An 18,673-nucleotide genomic window follows, 5' to 3' on the forward strand; every position below is an offset into this window, starting at 1 on the left:
AGATTAGTGGGTACAAATTGGATTGCACTCTAAAAGAGAAAGTGTATCGTGATTTCATGTATCACTGGAATTCCAGAATTATAGCCAGCAGGACAGATAACCCATTTTAAAACACTTGATTAAAATATGGTGTGAGACCTGTGGAGGCTCTGAACTGAAAAGAAGTTTGTCACTGAGGACACCTTTAAGACAAAATTAACATACCCATGACTTTTAACATTAAGATTTTGGAGACCTGGTATCATAAAAGGATAAAACATCTGGAGAATTGTTATAAAAAGGGACTTTTTAGTCATTTCAACAGCTGAAGAAGAAATATGATGTGCAATAAGACCTTTTTATGTTACCTTCAGTTATGATCCTTCCTTAGGGCTAATTTGGGCCCTGAAATGACTCTACCAGGACTCACTGAAAAGGAGAAACTACTCCATGAAGGAAATATATATGTTTATTTCTAGAATCTACTTTTATTGATGAGTGAGAGCTCAAAGCCAAGTTTGCATTAATCTAGGGTGAGATGGGAGTCACACAACAATTGACAAACAACCCTGGTCAGAAATATGTCTGGAAAGTTTGTTGGCTACTATCAATGCCATGTATAGATTGGTTCATTATAATTTTCTCCATCAACTGTATCTCACCCCACAGACATTACACCAATATAAACCTGAATTATCAGAGATGTGTTATAGGTGTGGTGTAGAAATTGGTTCCTTTTTATATTCTACCTGGCTTGGCATGATGGTGAGGCCCTTCTGGTATGACCTCTGTGACACCCTAACCAAGATCACGGAAGTCACCTTCCCAGTAGACCCAGAGTTTTGTCCTCTGGGGAACTTTACCATGGTTGGTAGATCACTGACTAATTCTCAAGTTAAATTTACAGAAATTGCTTTGTGTGTGGCCAGGAAATGAATAGTGGTAACATGGAAGTCTGACTCCCATCTACTTATGGATAGGTGGTCTTCAGAGATGAATAGCTTCATCCCATTAAAAAAGGGTCACATACAATCTCAGGAAGGGATTAACACCTTCCTAAAAATCTGGCAGCCTTATTTAGAGCATTTAGGTAGATCACTGGCACCACTATAGAATTATGATCACTACTGGCTAGCCAGTAGACCTTTACAAAGATTTTAACCCTGGTGTTATCAAGTCCATCCTCAACATTCATTGTAGCGACTTCATCCCTAACTTCGAAGTACTCGAGATGGCAGAGGCCGACAGCATCGAATCCACGCTGTTGAAGATCCAACTGCGCTGGGTAGGTCACGTCTCCAGAAAGGAGGACCATCGCCTCCCCAAGATCGTGTTATATGGCGAGCTCTCCACTGGCCATCGTGTCAGAGGTGCACCAAAGAAGAGGTACAAGGACTGCCTAAAGAAATCTCTTGGTGCCTGCCACATTGACCACCGCCAGTGGGCTGATATTGCCTCAAACCGTGCATCTTGGCGCCTCACAGTTTGGCGGGCAGCAACCTCCTTGGAAGAAGACCGCAGAGCCCACCTCACTGACAAAAGACAAAGGAGGAAAAACCCAACACCCAACCCCAACCAACCAATTTTCCCTGCAACCGCTGCAACCGTGTCTGCCTGTCCCGCATCGGACTTGTCAGCCACAAACAAGCCTGCAGCTGACGTGGACATTTACCCCTCCATAAATCTTCGTCCGCGAAGCCAAGCCAAAGATATGTTTTATTGTACGCACTGGCATACAATGTTTCTTTCTCTTTGTTCTTTCTATGTTTAATAGGACTTATATAGAGGGGAGGGGTCCTCTTGATATTTTATATTTGGTATGATTGCTAAATATATTTAAAATGATAAATAAAATATTACAATAAAACAGTTGGCAAATGAAATATAATGTCAGAAAGTGTACGGTCATGAACTTTGGTAGAAAAATATAAACGAGCAGACTATTTTTTTTAAACAGGGAGGAACTTGAAAATGCCCAGATGCAAAGGAAGCTGGGAGTCCTCGTGCAGGATAGCCTGAAAGTAAACTTGCAGGTTAAGATGGTGATAAAGAAGGCAAATGTAATGCAGGCATTCATTTCAACAGGGATAGAATAAACGAGCAGGGATATGATGTTGGACCTATATATGGCACTGGTGAGACCTCTCTTGGAGTATTGTGAACAGTTTTGGCCTCCTTATTTATGAAAGAATGTGCTGACATTTTGAGATGGTTCAAAGGAAGTTCACTTGGCTGAATCCAGGAATGAAACCGTTATTAAATGAGGGGAGTTTGACAGCTCTTGGCCTGTATTTGTTGGAATTTAGGAGAATGAGGGGGGATTGGATGTTTTGAATGTTGAAAGGCATGAATAGAGTAGATGTAGAAAGGTTGTATCCCATGGTTGGAGAGACTAGGACAAGAGAGCACTACTTCAGGATTAAAGGGTGTTCACTTAAAACAGAGATGCATAGGAATTTCTTCTGTCTGAGAGTGGTAAACCTGTAAAATATATTGCCATAGGCAGTTGTAGAGACCAGGTTGTATTTAAGGCAGTTCTTGTTTAGCCAGGGCATCAAAGTTTATGGGGAGTGAGGCTGAGTGGGAAAATTAATCAGCTCATGATTGAATGGTGGGGGAGATTCAATGGGCTGAATAGCCTATTTTTCTCCCATGTTGATTGTTCTCCATTGTTACATTTGGGCATGGATTCCTCCATTACTTCAGGAATTACAAATGTAATTGAATGATGCGATCATTGATGAACATCCCCACTTCTGACCTTAGGTGTTGGACCTGACCCTTGCACCACTTATAGATCTCTCTGGCTGAGAAATATGTTGCTTAGTTCAGACCAGCCATTGTCATGGAAGTCCTATGCCACCCCTACCCCACCACCCCATCCTGGGGCCACAGCACATTTAAGTAAAAGCTTTGTTTCTTTTCACCTCAAATAACATCCATTTTTTTGGTTTGTTTTTTATGTAGTCGGAAGGAGAGAAGTGCGGAAGAAACCAAAACTTGACTGCTTCACAGGGAAGAGAACTTTGAGCAGAGTCCTACAGGCAGTCACAGACAAAAGTAAAAGTTTGGGAATGGCTAGTTTTGATGGTATGAATTAGAGAGATTCGACAAACTTGAGTTGTTTTCTCCGGCTTGTGTGAAGCTGAGGGGAGACCTGACAGAGGTTTATAAAATCATGAGATGTATTTATAGGGTGGAGAGTCATAACCTTTTCCAAGGGTAGAAGTATCACACACTGAAGAATATGCATTTGAGGTGAAGGGGAGCAAGTTTAAAGGAGAAGTGCAGGGAAAATATTCCTGGAATGGTTGCCCGCAGTAGGAATGGAAGCAGATACAACAGTAGCATTTAAGAGGCTACTAGATAGAGACATGAATATGAAAGAGATGGAGGAAGCAACAGAGTTTTATTTTTGATTTAGACATCACGTTCGGCACAGATATATAGAGGGAAGGACCTATCCCTGTGCTGTACTGTTCTATGCCAGGCTCATTGTCAGATCAATGAATGAAACAAGGAGACATTGTCAATGGCAAGACAAACCATGGCATTTGCATACATTCATCTATAAATTAAATGTAAATTCATTTGGATCCACCACTTCAAATTACTGGAAATGTGTAAAAATATAAATTGATAAATTAGCTCATTTTTTCATGACCTCAACTACGTTCGGTAACATCAAAATTCATCTACACTTCAAAAATGTCTTAATTCATTAGACTCTTATTTATATTTTCCCCAATACAGGTATACCCCGTTGTATGAAAGTAGAGAGTTCCCATGAAAACTTTGGTAAGCCAAAGTGGCGTACTGAAGGCTAATTTCATAAAAGCGCAACCCCATTCAAATTTCTTTCGGATAGCGAATGCAGGTTTCTTCGTAAAAAGCGAATATGTGTAAAACGAGTACCTGTAATAAGACTGTCGGGGATAAATCCATGTTAAAGCTCAACAGATTCAAGTATTTCCACTGTAACACTTTCTTGCCAATTCTTACACACAAAGCTGTTGAATTTCAGTTTTGACATAAAATCAAACACTAATTAAAAAGCCTGAACTCTAGTGTCAAAAGGAACATTGAACTAATGCGAATATTTTGAAGTAATATCCTTGACCATGTGCTTTTAATTAGGGCTATAGCTGTATATTTCTTTATGGTGTCAGCTTTTTTTTTAAAGCTGGTCGTCAGCTTTTCTGGTTGGCTTATGTGAGGAAAACAAATCACTATTAAACTGCTAGGTAATAATAAAGACTAAAATTAAAAGGTTCCATAGAGAGATTTGTCTTTTATGCTGATGCGGTTGTTGAGATTTATCTCCTTTCCACAGAGCATGTTGTCATCCCTTCTGTTTGACCGTGCCCTTCCAGCTCCATTTTAGTTGTTTTCACAATTCCTTTTCTCATTTAAGGTTATGCATCTATGCTTAGTGCACTCAATTATTACCTTATGCCCATCACTTACATTATAAATTTTAAGTTGTAGATTTGCATGTTTGCAGAAATTGTTATCTGAAGCTCGTGCTCTCTCTCTCGGAACCCTGCAGGGTTATTTAATGCATTTAGGCACTTGTTATCATCCATCAACTGGAGAAGCAACCTTATGACTATAAAGAGGTAGCACAGCTGTTTCTTTTATCTGTCAAGGTCAACAATAAATGTTCTCAGAAAGAAGTTTATACAATACCTTGGGTTCTTTAGGTGTAAATGCAGTATTTCTTTGGTTCCTCACACTTGGTCGGCTTTATCAGGGTGCGATGTGGTTTGTTTGCTAAATCAGGCAATGATAAAATTATTTCACACATCACAAGCACTGTTAACCGGCTAGTTATTTTTTATATATATATTCTTATGATGTCCGGCATTTCAAATGTAGATTCATTTTAATTGAATGCTTTATACAGATAGTGATTACAGATTCTAGCTCCCAACCCATCAAGGCAGAATTGTTGATGTGTTCTTTGATAACTGATGGACTACATACAGGCTATGCTCATAGGAGGTCAGTAATTGGTGGGCAATCTTGCTCCAAAGCAATGATGGGCCAAAGTCTGTATTTGCCAGGAAATATCACACCTGAAGCCTAAAAGTTTGGCATTGATTGCTGATTAGAGCCAATTTTCATAAGGGCTGTATATGGGGCTCCTCACACTCACTTTCAGGAGTGGTATGAGAGCATTCTGGCTTGAGTACCTAGGGCATAACAAGATAGGGTCAGGAATGAAGCAAGAGACTTACAGGAGATCCTATGGAAGGATGCCCAGAGAAAGAGTAACATCCTGGATAGAGAAAGATTGTGTGATGGGTGGAAATGCAATTCTATTGTCCTGCCCTTGTTCCCTGCAGCAACTGGGGCTGTTCTGTCATGCTTCATGTCTCTCAGGTAGCTGATTTATATGGTGGTGGGTCACTAGCAAGGGGAGCAAGCATCAATTTTCCCTTAGAGTCTATGTGGTAACCAAGAAGGTAAAGCACCCCACAGCATTTACTTGTTTCACCTTAGGTCCATTCTAAAGTAAATCCTGCTCGAGCCTTGGTGAAAATCTTGACAATGAGTTTCAGAAAGTCTCTGGGTGTCCTTTGCAGATCTTCTTTATAGTTCCAGAACAATAAACATGAAATGATGAGTGGACACTCTTTCGTGCCACTTGAAATTAACATCAGTGTGTAGCAGTACGCTTGGAGGGAGTACGCTTGCAGGCTTCTGATCTGAATGTGGTGGATGATATTTGTGCCCATAAGCCATCATGTTGAAATAACGAGACAACACCTGAAGTTGTCAGCCAGCGAAGATAAGAATGTTTATTACAGTGTTATCAGGCTTAATATAGACACACAACATGTGACCTGGCGTCATGACATCTGAAGTGCCAATGACCTCATGACATAGCTACGTTGAGTAGGCCAGGGCTTCTCAGTTGACCTACAGGTGCTGCTGAGTCACGGTGCCTCATGGCTGTAGTAGCTAATTGCCAGTAGATAGGAGGCTGTTGTGTCTAGCTGTCACAAGACAGGAGTTGTTAGCGCTGGTTATGCCCAGTCCCTCCAAGTGTACCGCTACATATGCCCCATTTGCTTTAAAAGGTGGAGATGAGTTTGAAAGAAGTTAGGAAAATACCATGCAACCCCTTTAATGAGGGCTGAAGGGATTAGAAAGTGCAAACATTCTGATTCTGCAGACCATCAAGCCAAGCACAGGCTTCAGCTCAAAGTGAGAATTTTGGTCTGAAGGTGGACAAATCTTCAAGCATTGGATTTTCCAATTTCAAGTAGCCAACTCCCCCTGTTCCATTCCCATTCTCATTAGTTAACCTAAGGTTTCTTTCCCTTTGTTTACCTTTTCCATTCATTCCCCCACCCCGCCCACCCCATTACCTAGATATCACTATTCCCGACCTGGTTCCATCTTCCCATCACCCCACTTACATTTTCACCTGCATACCAATCCACCTGGATTTCTTCTCTCTTGGTTTATCCTCCCTCTCCCATTTAGTTCCATCTGCTCTTTGTCTCTCCCTCAACTAGTTCCACCAATCAATGACAGTAGCAGCCTCTGCCTGCCCACTCACTCTTCTATATAGTGGCTGTCTTCCCGCTACAGTTCCAGTTCTGATGCAGGGTTTCGATCATCCCTTTGCCTCCACAGATGTTGCTTGATCTGCAGTTATTCCAGCAGGTTTCTTTTGCACTTGTTGGACTCCATTGTGTATATTAGGCTTTGCCATTCCCACACCAGACCTGCTCACTGCTCCATCACCACCCTGGAGAGTAAATAATAGCCATCAACTCTTTTTCCTTAAATTCTTCTCCTTTTCCACCACCATCAATAAATGCAAGCAGTTCATAGCCCTCTTTGTTATTAAAATATGTCATGACATATGTGAAGTCACACCTTGGATGCATCTTATCATTCCTGCGTCCTGGTCCCAGACTAGAATCTTTTTGGTCTCATTCCTAGCTTCTTTCATGCACTCCCTTAGTTCAACTTGTCCATGACATCCAATTCCTGGTCTTACAAGCTCACTGCATTGATCTAACTTTGGTCTCTCGCCTCCATGTCAGCTGACTGTGCAAACGTTTCCCACTCATCATGTAGTTTCAAATCAAGTATCTTCATCCAAAATAAAAACACTCTTGCCCTTATTCGTTTTTTTTTAAAGTTTATTTAATTCTTTGCATCATTACAGGAAAAAAAATGAATAAAAGATTAATGAAATATCCATAGCCTTGACCTCATTCTCATTGCAAACGTTTGCCCTTTGTTAATATTTTGGTCCCAAGCTCTTCAACATGTTGCTTCCAAACCAATGTTCATTTCTCCCCACATTTAAACTTCCACGTTCTTGACAACCTCTCAGTTCCTCTCCAACAACCCTACTGAAATAATGACCACAGTGCAACCTTCTTCCTAATGCACAGTGCAACCGAACGAACTCAGCGTCTTTCTACGCCAGCCACTCCTTTCAGCCCACTCGTGGGGCCATCTCGATCTTTCATTTCCTTTCGTAAACCTCAGTATCTCGCCCTCTTCCAAGATGCCTTAACCCCATCCCTTCGGCAAAGCCATCTCCCCTCCTTTCCCCCAGTTCTTCTTTCCCTGACAAATTTCTTTTGTCAGGGAAATAAACTTGGGGGTTTATTTTTCTATCTAAACTTTGATAAATCGATGCAAATTGTTATGGAAGTTGTTGCCACAGGACACTGGGCTATTCACTCGAGGCCAACACAATTCTGCACTGGGCAATTTCACCAATCCCACTTCTTCAGAGGAGCCCGACAGGAAAACAAAAAAGATATTGTTATGGCACAGCCTGATACCTCATTAAAAGGCAAGAGGGAGCCGGCAGAGAACCAATAACTTATTCATATCTTGGCTTTTGCTTCTGACGTCCCACTTGTGTTTGTGTTGCTGTGGTTCGGGGCGGATGTTGCCTTGAAGTCCCCTTCTGGCTGAAATCCGTTTAATTTGCAGCAAGCCCATTCCTCCGCCCCAAACATCTTCCACAGGCGGCCGCCTGCAATCTCCGATCTCAGTCCGGAGAAAGGCGAAGTGAACTCACCATTGCATTTCGAGGCAGCCCCCGCCCCCAGGACGTTTACCACTCAAGTGGACCTGCCCCAGGGCACTTCTGCTCCGCCGACACCTCGGAATGGCTGGTAAAAAAACCCACCCCGACGACTTGGCCACTTGCATCATCTGCTGAATAAAATATTTGCAGTTGGCTGCAGGAGCCCCCTTGACTGCTGCGGTTTTGGCATCTCACGCTGTCGCTGCCAGCAGCGGCTGGAAGCCCCGGTAGGTGAACGTCTACCTTGACTGGTTGTCTTTCCATTGCTGCCGTGGGTGAGCAGGTCGCAAGGATCTGCGTCAGCTGAGAAGATTTGCAGGAAGGAGTAGGACCACCTGGAAATGTAGCCCCTCTCCCGAGCCGCGGGGAGCCCGATCTTGGCTGAATGGAGAGCCGCGGGTCTGGGGAGCGAGGATTTCAGGGCAAACTTGCAAGGGCTCGAATTGAAATGGGCGGCTTCATTCCTGCACGTTTACCTGCTGCAACTGATGTTTATTCCCCCCCCCCACCCCCCCACCCCCCCACCCCCCCCACCCCCAACCACCCCAACCACCCCCCCCACCCACCCCCAACCCTTGGAGCGACTGCCGCAGTCATTGAAAGGGCCGTGGGCATCTTCAGCCGTGGCGCTGGGATGTTGCACCAAGTTCCGCGGGGAATCTGCTCGTTCCGTGGCTGAACATGGTCACTCGCCCCGCTGCAGGTGGACGGGCGAGTCCTCAGCAACCAGAGGAGTTCTCCTTCCTCCTCCCTGCCGACAGCGAGGGTTCGCTCCAAGTCTGCGGGGGAAACACCGACGCCAATGCGGGGAGAGCAGAGAGGGTTGGGTCCAGGTGAGAGGTTGGGTTAAAAATGTGTCCTTGACTTCATGGCGCTGAGCATCTCGTCCCAGTTACAGAGACGCTTCTTCTTCCCAAGGAATCTTTTAGGTGCTGAAATGAACTTCCCCTAAGAGTACTTCCCATTGATTCTACCTTGGAGCACTTAATGTCTTAACATGGACTATTCGCTTCCACCATCCTTAACAGAAAAAGATTTGAACCGATACTCAATGAAGGCAGGTTGGATTTAAAGACCATTCTTTGTTTATTCTCAAATGCAGTCCCATGTCTGGCCTCCCACTGTCAAATGCAGCCCTCCAGTCAAGTGCTCTGTCGGAGCTGCTGTCTTTGAGAAAAGACACTAGAAGGATGTCTACCCTTTCCTATTAAGTTGGTCGTTAAAAGTTCTATAGCACTATTTTTAAGAGCGGTGATCTTTTTGGTGTCCTAACCAATAACACTGGGCAATTAAGATTTTGCTTCCTGGACATTATTGGGTGTATTTTATTTATTTTGGGCTGCTGATCATGAAAATCGCTGTAATATTTTCCGATTGCATACTTTTTTTAGATATAAGCTGTTTTTTTTTGTGATTTCGTATCATATTTGATCTACCGGTATATCACCTACAAATCAAGTTGATTTGGTCAGTCCAAGCATGCCTGGTCAGTGCAGGTGTTATGAAAATATTGTCTTAGGCCTGGGCATGCTCTGTCAGGATAGATGCAGACAGGCTCTAAGCTGGCCTACACAGATGCTGTGCGTTGCATTGATATAGATGGAACACATGTTGCTGCACTTGTTCTTCGGGCCATAGCATAGGGTGTCGACTTATCAATAGCATTTATTGTCTTCAATAAAGGGTTAGGATTAAACATGCTAAATTCAATATAAGTTAATTTAATGTTTCTCCAACTCCCTTCGTGATACAACAAATCTGAAATAATCTTTGTGTTCAACTTGAAGTTATTTATCATATTCCCTCAGTTTTCAGGAAACAAACATTTTGAAAAATTTGTTGTCCAGAGTAATCATCTCTTAGCCAATATTATTAAATTAAATGTTATGGTTATTGCATCATTGCTCTTTGTGGAATTTACAATAAGTTGCTTTTATTTCCTACACCCTAAAAATATTTTTATGATTGCATTGAGGTGTTCTGAAAACCTTGACATAAATACAATGCATTTTTTGTTCAGAACGGTTACAGAAGGAACATTGTTGGTTAAATATAAAACTGAGTGAATTTGAGGTGCTAGACTGAATAACTGAGCTAGGATTTTGAGATGATGAGAAACCAAGTGTATTGCTGAAGAGTCTTCCCGGCTATGTTAAAAGAATAAGCAGAAGAGTCATTGTTGATGGCATGCTTTAATTTGGAGTTTGAAGAGCATGAAGGTCTTCTGACATCCTGCTTACATTCCAGCCCTGACCACAGGCCATTCATCATTTCACTGCTTATGAAACCTTGCTGTCCTGTCTCGTAAATAAGAGCATTGTATATTTCAGAAATATGTAAGCCTTTAATGTCTGGAAATTTGCCCAGGATAACTCCTAAATCTCTGAGATTTACACTCCAGTGAAACCTCAAAATGAGGAATTCATTCAGTCACCATAATATTAAAGCCTACTGGTTCAACTGTATGTAAAATTTATACTGATGTTAGCCTCTAAAACTAAAGTGAGGAAGTTAGTGTGCTTTACTGAATAAAGCATTTGCGCCGCAGTAAAGAAAACAAATGAATTAAATAATAAAGGTACAAACAATATGATAAAAAACAGTGGTAATCACATGGGAACTTCCAATAGTAAGCCACTATGATGTATCAGTGCTAATGATACACAAGTAATTTCCCCAAAGCAAATTAACCCTTACTCAATGCTCTATTGAACTCGGTGCTGTGTTTCCGGATTTGAAATCCAAGTATTCTGCGCCATTATTTGTTCCAGTAAGAGAGCTTTTTATTTATATATACTATATATGTTTGGGGCTCTCTTTGGGGAGATCAATTCTGCCATCCACATTGAGTCTTCCTATTCATCAACCTGTTTTACGAGCTTCAGATCACACATTTCTTGGTGGGCATGTACGGGCTTAGATTCCAAAGACCAAATTCCCTACTGAGAAAGGTATATTCTCTGGTAAGATTGGGAGGCATAAAAAAAAATTATATAAAATTTAGTTTTAACCATTAAATTAAATTTGGGCTATTTACAGATGTGTGGTTGGGGTGGGATGTGGTGGAGAATTGAATTGGGTTTTCATTGGATCTATGTTTATAAGGGATAGGTGTGACAGCATGTTCAAAGTGAGCAGTAAAAAGTTCACCAAAAAACAACCCTTAAGGTCTTACAAAGAGCAAAGGCACACTGTTAATAAGTGATACCTATGCATGATTCAGCAAATGTTCCTTATGCGCAAGGTTGCATTAAAACTCGTGAGAAAGACTATGAAGGTATGTATCTGCCAAAATGCAGTTTCACATAGTTTTTAGTATTAATTAATGTAAATGGTGTGCATTTTATAGTGAGCATATATTAGATTGTTCAGATAAGTGAGGTGTGTTGCAAAGATGATTAATGTAATTTTTCTGTTCATGAAAGATTTATAAATACTGTAATATCATATCAAGGTAAATTTAATGTAAAACCAAGTTGGAAATGATTTTGGTGACCAAGAAAGTCACAGCACAGCACCTACCGTATATTTTGGCGTTGTTGAGTCGTAAAACCCTCAAAAATCATTCAAAAAATGGGGTCGACTTATACACCAGATATACTTTTGAGACCTTAAATTCACCGACAAAAAAAAAACGGATCAACGTTGATTTGGCACCGCTGCTCCCCGACACCTCCCCACCACTGGGCACCGCCATACTGTTCCTACCTGGGACCCTGACATCACTGTTGTCATTCCTGCCTAGCAGGCTGAGGTTCATGCTCCTGCTGGGAGCATGATGTCTCCGCTCCATCTCCATGGGCCGTCGCTGCTGATGCCTGGTTGGCCAAGATTGCTGCTCCCACCAGGAGCACAATGTCACTGCTCCAGTTCTGTGGACCATCGCTGCTCCTGCCTGGTAGGCAAAGGTTATATTTTATTTAATTTACAGTTTTGTTATTTGCGATTGGGGTGTTTTAAAAAATTTTGGGTAGTTCCTGGGAGGCGTGGACAGCCCATAAAATGGAGGTTGACTTATATTGGCAGATTTACCATAAAACCATTAAAATGAGGCAAAAAAGGGGGGTCTACCTATCTGCCAGTCAAATATACGGTATTTATTTCACACAAGGTCCCTTCATAAATAAATCTGCTCGAGCCTCTGTGAAATCTTGACAAAGAGTGGTGCAAGTGAAGGTCTAGGGAATTGACTGGTCATGTTAAAAATGCAATCATTGCTCAGTGCATATTGGTATGAATAGTTACCTACCATATACTTGCCCAAGCTAGGATTTGATCCAGATGCTATCAGCTATTTTCAATAAGAAGTTGTAAATGAAGTTCAGCATTATTTAACATGCATATCATTGTATTAAAACATAAGCAACCAATAAAAAAAATTGGTGTTTACAGTGTCTTTCTGGTGTGGATCTTTTATGTTACTTACTTAGGAAAACCACACATTTCCTGTTAACAATGTAATCATCTCTCTAAATTCTATCAGAAAGAACAATAAAATAATTTACCACTTAACTATTCTAAAAATGTCTCTATTTAGAGGCAACTGGATCCTGTGACCTTAAAACAACAGACCAATTTGCACATTACTGCCGAAAAATACGTTGCATGATAACTTGCTTCGGTCTGTATAACAAAAATAATATTCTGTCCATTGACCATTTTAAAATAAAGATCCATATTGTTGACTTAAACTTTAATCAGAAAAAAAAGCTAAACTTGTATAAAAATGTTGCCTGAGGATTATGTTCTGAGGGTGAAAATTATTTTCAAACTAATTGAAATTAATCACGAAGACCATGTTAATCACATCCATGCTACCACATGGAGCACGCTATTCCTTATAAATAATTAAGCAACAATAACAAAAGCTATCTGTATAACTTGGGTTTTCAATTTGTGTGTAGCTCTCCTTATAACCAAGTGAGATGAACAATTTTAAAGTTTTTTAGAAGTTCATCACATTTATTATGATGTTTGCTTCAGGTGAGGAAGAATCAAAATAACATCTATTAATTTGCCAATATCAGAAGAATTTTCACCAAATATTGAAGTTCCTTCAAAGTAAATAGAATGCATAATAACTAAAATTGGAGCAATGTATTCTTCTGAAATGTTTGGAGGTGTGTACATTAAGGTTTTTTTACATGTTATATACAGCTAGTTAAATAGACATGCTTTCTTAATTTGAGCATTTTCACATGAGTTGAAAATATGTCGATTAAAGTACTTGTACCATTTTGCACCATTCAGTGTTTTTTGCATGGCCTGGGCCAGGAATGGCAGAACAGCACTTGGACTGAGTCCCAATGTGGTTGGGTTTCTTCACACTGGAACTTACACCACATCTGAACGTAATGAAACTGCCAAACTATGAGAGACAAAGCTTGTTATTAAATACTCGAAGCCACAGGGGGTATCCAATTGGGTTCAGATGATGAATAAATAAAAACCACCAGTGTTCACGCCATCTCCTTCTGAGTATGTGTCTTCTGCCTTCAATTTTGGAATTTAGGGCATAAAATCCTGTGTAAATTTTCATTCTGTTGTTAAAAGAATGGCTGCCCATAAAACATACAATTGTTTATGGTGAATGGAAATCATTCATGTTTTTTTGAAATCTAAATGCTCTTAATAAGTGAACAGAAGTTAAACAACCTGCTCTGTAGGAATAAGTTAAAATAGCTAAGCTATAACAATGATCATTTCATTTATATCCTGAGACACCCAAAGTTTGAAGTGAAATCATACAGGGAGATATTATGCAATACTTGACTTGAAAAATGGAAAATGCATTTTATATAAAAAGAAAATAGCTATTCCTTTTCAGTATGACAGAAGCAGAATTTCAAAGTTATTAGATTAGATCATCCTCTATTCTTTTCTAATCCAAGATGAACATGGTAATTTGTCTTGGCACAACTGTTTGAGAGATGATGGCAACTAAAGGCATCTGGTCTTTTAATAAAAAGAAAAAGTACCTATGGTGCAAACTTCCAGGAACAACAATTCAAATATATTTATGAACTTGCTGTATTTAAATAAGAAATTATCCTGCACAAATATTAGATATGCCCCAGTCTAGTCCCTTCCTCCATACTTATGTAATGCCAAGATATCTGGATTTAGTCCCAGGCAACTTCTCTATTCAACAAGCATTTCAAATGGGGGAGAGAGCTACTGAAGAGAAACTAATTTTTTTTTTCCTTTTTGATGAGTTGAGCAGTAATTTCATTAATAGTTTTGAGACTTAAATAACAAGATCGTGTGCTGGAAGTGGTAATTATTATTGCTTCTGGGATTTTACCTGCATTACATAGTTCCTCTCCTTCGTTTAGGAGTGAAGGCCAAGAAAAGTGACAAGAATTCATTGTCTTCATGGTTAACGCCTTGGAATATTTTTGATCATTAGAATTGCAAATTCTATTGAAAGCTGATGCAAATTGACCACTTAAAGGTATCAGTATAGATACATCAGAGTTGCCATGAAATTCCTGGAAATTGCAGTCTTATCTTCAGGACACTGCTGCAACTAATTCAGGGGAACAATCGCAACAGCATTTGAAGTTGCACAATTAATTTGTGCCTTTTTTTCAATAAAAGCTGAGAATATCTGACATTAGGAAAAATAATTTGAACAGCAATGGAGAGGCATCCACTGGGTGAAGAGGTCTGTTTGAGAAACAAAGTGGTCTACCATCAGATGTTGTCTGACTAATGGTAGGAAATTAAGTGATAAAACTTTCAGATGTCCAACATGGGCCACCAATCGTTATTCAATTGGTCAATAAGTGGCTTTTGAAATGTTAACATTTTATTAGAACTCACAGGAACAACTTGGTTTTAAATCAATTCATATTTTATTTAATGTAATAAATGAAAGTCTATTTCAATAAGACAAATCCAGGGTGACAGCAATTGAATCAATAATGTGGCTTGCATATGACATTGGAGGCTGGTTGTCAGTATAGTTACTAATGGCAAGATGTTCTGCAATACTTGCTGGATGAGTCATTGTCTGGTTGGTTTTGACTGCACACAAGTTTGTGAATTTCTCTTTTGGAATAATGAAGTTTGTCTGTTGGGGTTGCGCTGATGTTATTCAGAGATTTTTAACAATTTATTATATGGGTGTGGGCGTCAGTGGAAAATAAACTGAATATATTGCTCTTGGGAAAGTAGTATTGATTTTGATTGGCTGCAGTCAGCACTTCCACTGTCTTGTAAGGTAGGATTGCAATATTTAAACCCTGTGGTGATAATGGAACAGCAATATATTTCAAAGTCAGTCTTTGATTATGAAGTGGCACCATACAAATCATGAGGTCCACACTGTATCTTGATTTGAACTGTAAGGGTGATCTAAATGTGTTTGTATCATGTGCATTAAAATTAATTCAAGATAAATTTAGAAGTGAGTGAGTTACAAACTCTGAATGCTGAACCTTTTTTGGAAAGCTTAATCCATCAGAAAATTTTACAAATATATTAGATATCCTCTGAGGTTTTCTCACAATCTTGATCTGTGTTATCCCTGGAGAAATACAGAAACGTGGAAGAACTATATAGAAATTTTTCTCTTACAGTTCAACTCCAGTAGATTTCATTAAACAGCAATATTCTTTGTTTGAAACAGCAGCGCAATGTATTTCACTTATCACGGGAAAAGGATACCACTGTTTGGAAATGAAAAGTGTTCCATATTTCACACTGTGTTCTCTTTTTTATCATTATAGCGATGTACCTGGATTATTCCAATCCAACAACATGCACCTAGTGACATGCAAATCCTAAGATAAGCATTTGTGGCTTTTAGTAATAGGAATATCATATCACCTGTTACTTGTGCCATGACCTTATCCCTGCTGCCCCTCCTTGGATAAATGTATCACAGTTGCTGTCTTCCAATTATAAAGATTTAAATATCTGACAAGGCACCAGCAATCTTCTCCCAGAGCAGCCTCCAATACATTTCATCAGGCCCCATGAAAGTCACCCACATTTATTTATCTATTTATCTGTCGATTTATTTATTTATTTGTCTGTTTATCTATCTATTTATTTATTTAGACATACAGCATGAAAACAGGCCATTTCGGCCCATGGGCGTGTACTGCCAAATTACACCCAATTGACCTACAATCCCCGAGGGTTTTGAAAAGTAGGAGGAAACTGGAACTACCGGAGGAAACCTACACAGACACGATGAGAATGTACAAAGTCCTTACAGACAGTGCGGGATTCGAGCTCTGGACCTGATCACTGGCTCTATAACAGCATTGTGCGAACCATTACACTAACCCTGCCACTCTACAAAGACATGTAATACCTCCTCCTTTTGAATCTTTTTTTTTTTAAATTTTTTATTTTTCACACCATAAATCACATTAGCCATGATATACACTATTTCTTTTTCACACATATACAGTGACTTTTTCTCCCCCCCCCCCCCTTTCCTCCCAAACCACCCCCCCCCTCTCATCCATTTTAGGTATACAATCTAGGTTGCATTAAGCCAGTCAGACAATATTGTCATTCAACAAAATTACACCAGAAATTCTACTGAGTCCATTCTTTTCTTTCCTTCTCCTTCCATCAACTTAGGTAATGTTTGTCCCCGGTAGGTTTTCGCTATTGTATTTAATGTAAGGCTCCTATACTTGTTCGAATATTTCAATATTATTTTTTAACCTACATGTTATTTTTTCTAATGGAATACATTTATTCATTTAAATTTAGTAGTTTCTTCCTTTTAATTTGGTTATGTATTCCATTAATATTTAAAGACATATAGTTCAGCGTAGCCCTTTTATATTTTGTTTATCTTCTCTTTCCGTTTTTCCATCATTACCTTTCCTCCTTTTCCATTTCTGTTTTCTTATTTTCAACTCTTTATAAGACAACATTCCTACAACATCCAACATTTTCCTTATTCTCCTATTTCTATCCAATCTCCCCTTCACCTCCTGAGTTGTCCTTTATCCCTTGTCGGACAACCACATCTCCCCTCTCCATTTGGATTTGCGAATCCATTCGCAAGCGTCAACTGATTTTGCAGTGACTGCTATTTCCCCCCTCCCCGCCTCCCCCAGAAAAGATTTCACTTTTCATATGTCACAAAGGTCACTCTTTTAATTCCCTCCTTATTCTCTCTATTCCATTACCTTCCCTTATTAATTCTTGTCTATACTATCTATATTTTCCTCTAAGTACAGATACATTCATGTATGCTCATTGTCTCTATTCACTCTTATACCTCTTTACCCGCATACATATCAATCGTGATCATTTTTACTCTCATTACCCGTCTTCATCCCTCAGTCTATTTTTGTCTTTACCCACATACATATCAATCGTGATCATTTTAACTCTCATTACCTGTCTTCCTCCCTCAGTCTATTTTTGTAATTGTTCTGCAAATTTTCGTGCTTCTTCTGGATCCGAGAATAGTCTGTTTTGTTGTCCTGGAATAAATATTTTCAATACCGCTGGATGCTTTAGTATAAATTTATACCCTTTCTTCCATAAAATCGCCTTTGCTGTATTGAACTCTTTTCTCTTCTTTAGGAGTTCAAAACTTATATCTGGATAAATGAAGATTTTTTGCCCTTTATACTCCAGTGGTTTGTTGCCCTCTCTTACTTTTTCCATTGTCTTCTCCAGTACCTTTTCTCTTGTAGTATATCTTAGGAATTTTACTACAATAGATCTTGGTTTTTGTTGTGGTTGTGGTTTAGAGGCCAATACTCTATGTGCCCTTTCTATTTCCATTTCTTGCTGTAGTTCTGGACATCCTAGGGTCTTAGGGATCCACTCTTTTATAAACTCCCTCATATTCTTGCCTTCTTCATCTTCCTTAAGGCCCACTATCTTTATGTTATTTCTTCTGTTATGGTTTTCCATTGTATCTATTTTTTGAGCTAGTAGTTCTTGTGTTTCTTTAGTTTTTTTATTAGATTTCTCCAATTTCTTTTTTAAGTCTTCTACCTCCATTTCTGCTGCTACTGCCCGCTCTTCCATCTTGTCCATTTTCTTTCCCATTTCTGTTAAGGTCATCTCCATTTTATTTATTTTCTCTTCTGTGTTGTTTATTCTTTTTCTTAAATCCTTAAATTCCTGTGTTTGCCATTCTTTAAATGACTCCATGTATCCTTTAATAAGAGCAAGTATATCCTTTACCTTGCCTTTCTTTTCTTCTTCTATTTCACTGTATTCTTCCTCTTCCTCCGCTTCTTCTTCTGGGTTGACCATCTGTTGTTTCTTTGGTGCCCTTTCCTCCTCTTCTTTCTTGTTTCTATTGTCTTCTGTGGTCTCTTCTTGCTGCAGGTGTTCTGCAGCTGTCGTTGCCGGCTGTGGAGATCGACTCCCCAGCTGGTCCCCACTCCCGTCGGTGTGTTTTTTTTCATTCGCATCGCGCATGCGCGGTTGCGCACTTTTACTCGGCTCTGCGAGCCATTTTTGTAGTCCATTATTTACCGACCTGAGGGAGCGGGTTGCTCTCTCCGCAGCAGGCCTCTTCGGACAGGTAAGGCCTTCACCTTTTTCCTCCTTTGTCTTCTCTTCCTCTCTTCTTACCGTTGCTTTCGATTTTTCTTTTTTTGTCGCCATCTTCTTTCCACCTTTATA

At 39.8% G+C, this 18,673-nt stretch overlaps 1 protein-coding gene and 1 long non-coding RNA gene across 6 annotated transcripts in view; one reads left to right on the plus strand and one right to left on the minus strand.

Moving 5' to 3' along the window:
* LOC138745913 (proline-rich protein 5-like) overlaps nucleotides 1–18,673 on the plus strand; it is a 362,551-nt gene that overhangs the window by 256,778 nt on the left and 87,100 nt on the right. Inside the window, exon 1 of one of the 4 annotated variants that reach the window (XM_069903430.1) lies at nucleotides 7,956–8,277. The exons of the other annotated variants lie outside the window; for them this stretch is intronic. The gene's annotated coding sequence lies outside the window, so the exon portion shown is untranslated. Of the gene's footprint in view, nucleotides 1–7,955; nucleotides 8,278–18,673 lie in introns of those variants that run through there. 4 annotated transcript variants of the gene reach the window in all.
* LOC138745919 (uncharacterized) overlaps nucleotides 1–18,673 on the minus strand; it is a 54,300-nt gene that overhangs the window by 11,244 nt on the left and 24,383 nt on the right. For both annotated transcript variants that reach the window (XR_011346583.1, XR_011346584.1), the window contains exons 4-5: nucleotides 11,759–11,945; nucleotides 4,669–4,752 (exon numbers count right to left, since the gene is read on the minus strand). This is a non-coding gene — a long non-coding RNA (uncharacterized lncRNA). The remainder of the gene's footprint in view (nucleotides 1–4,668; nucleotides 4,753–11,758; nucleotides 11,946–18,673) is intronic.

Source organism: Narcine bancroftii, chromosome 11 (genome assembly GCF_036971445.1).
Source record: "Narcine bancroftii isolate sNarBan1 chromosome 11, sNarBan1.hap1, whole genome shotgun sequence".
NCBI lineage: Eukaryota > Metazoa > Chordata > Chondrichthyes > Torpediniformes > Narcinidae > Narcine > Narcine bancroftii.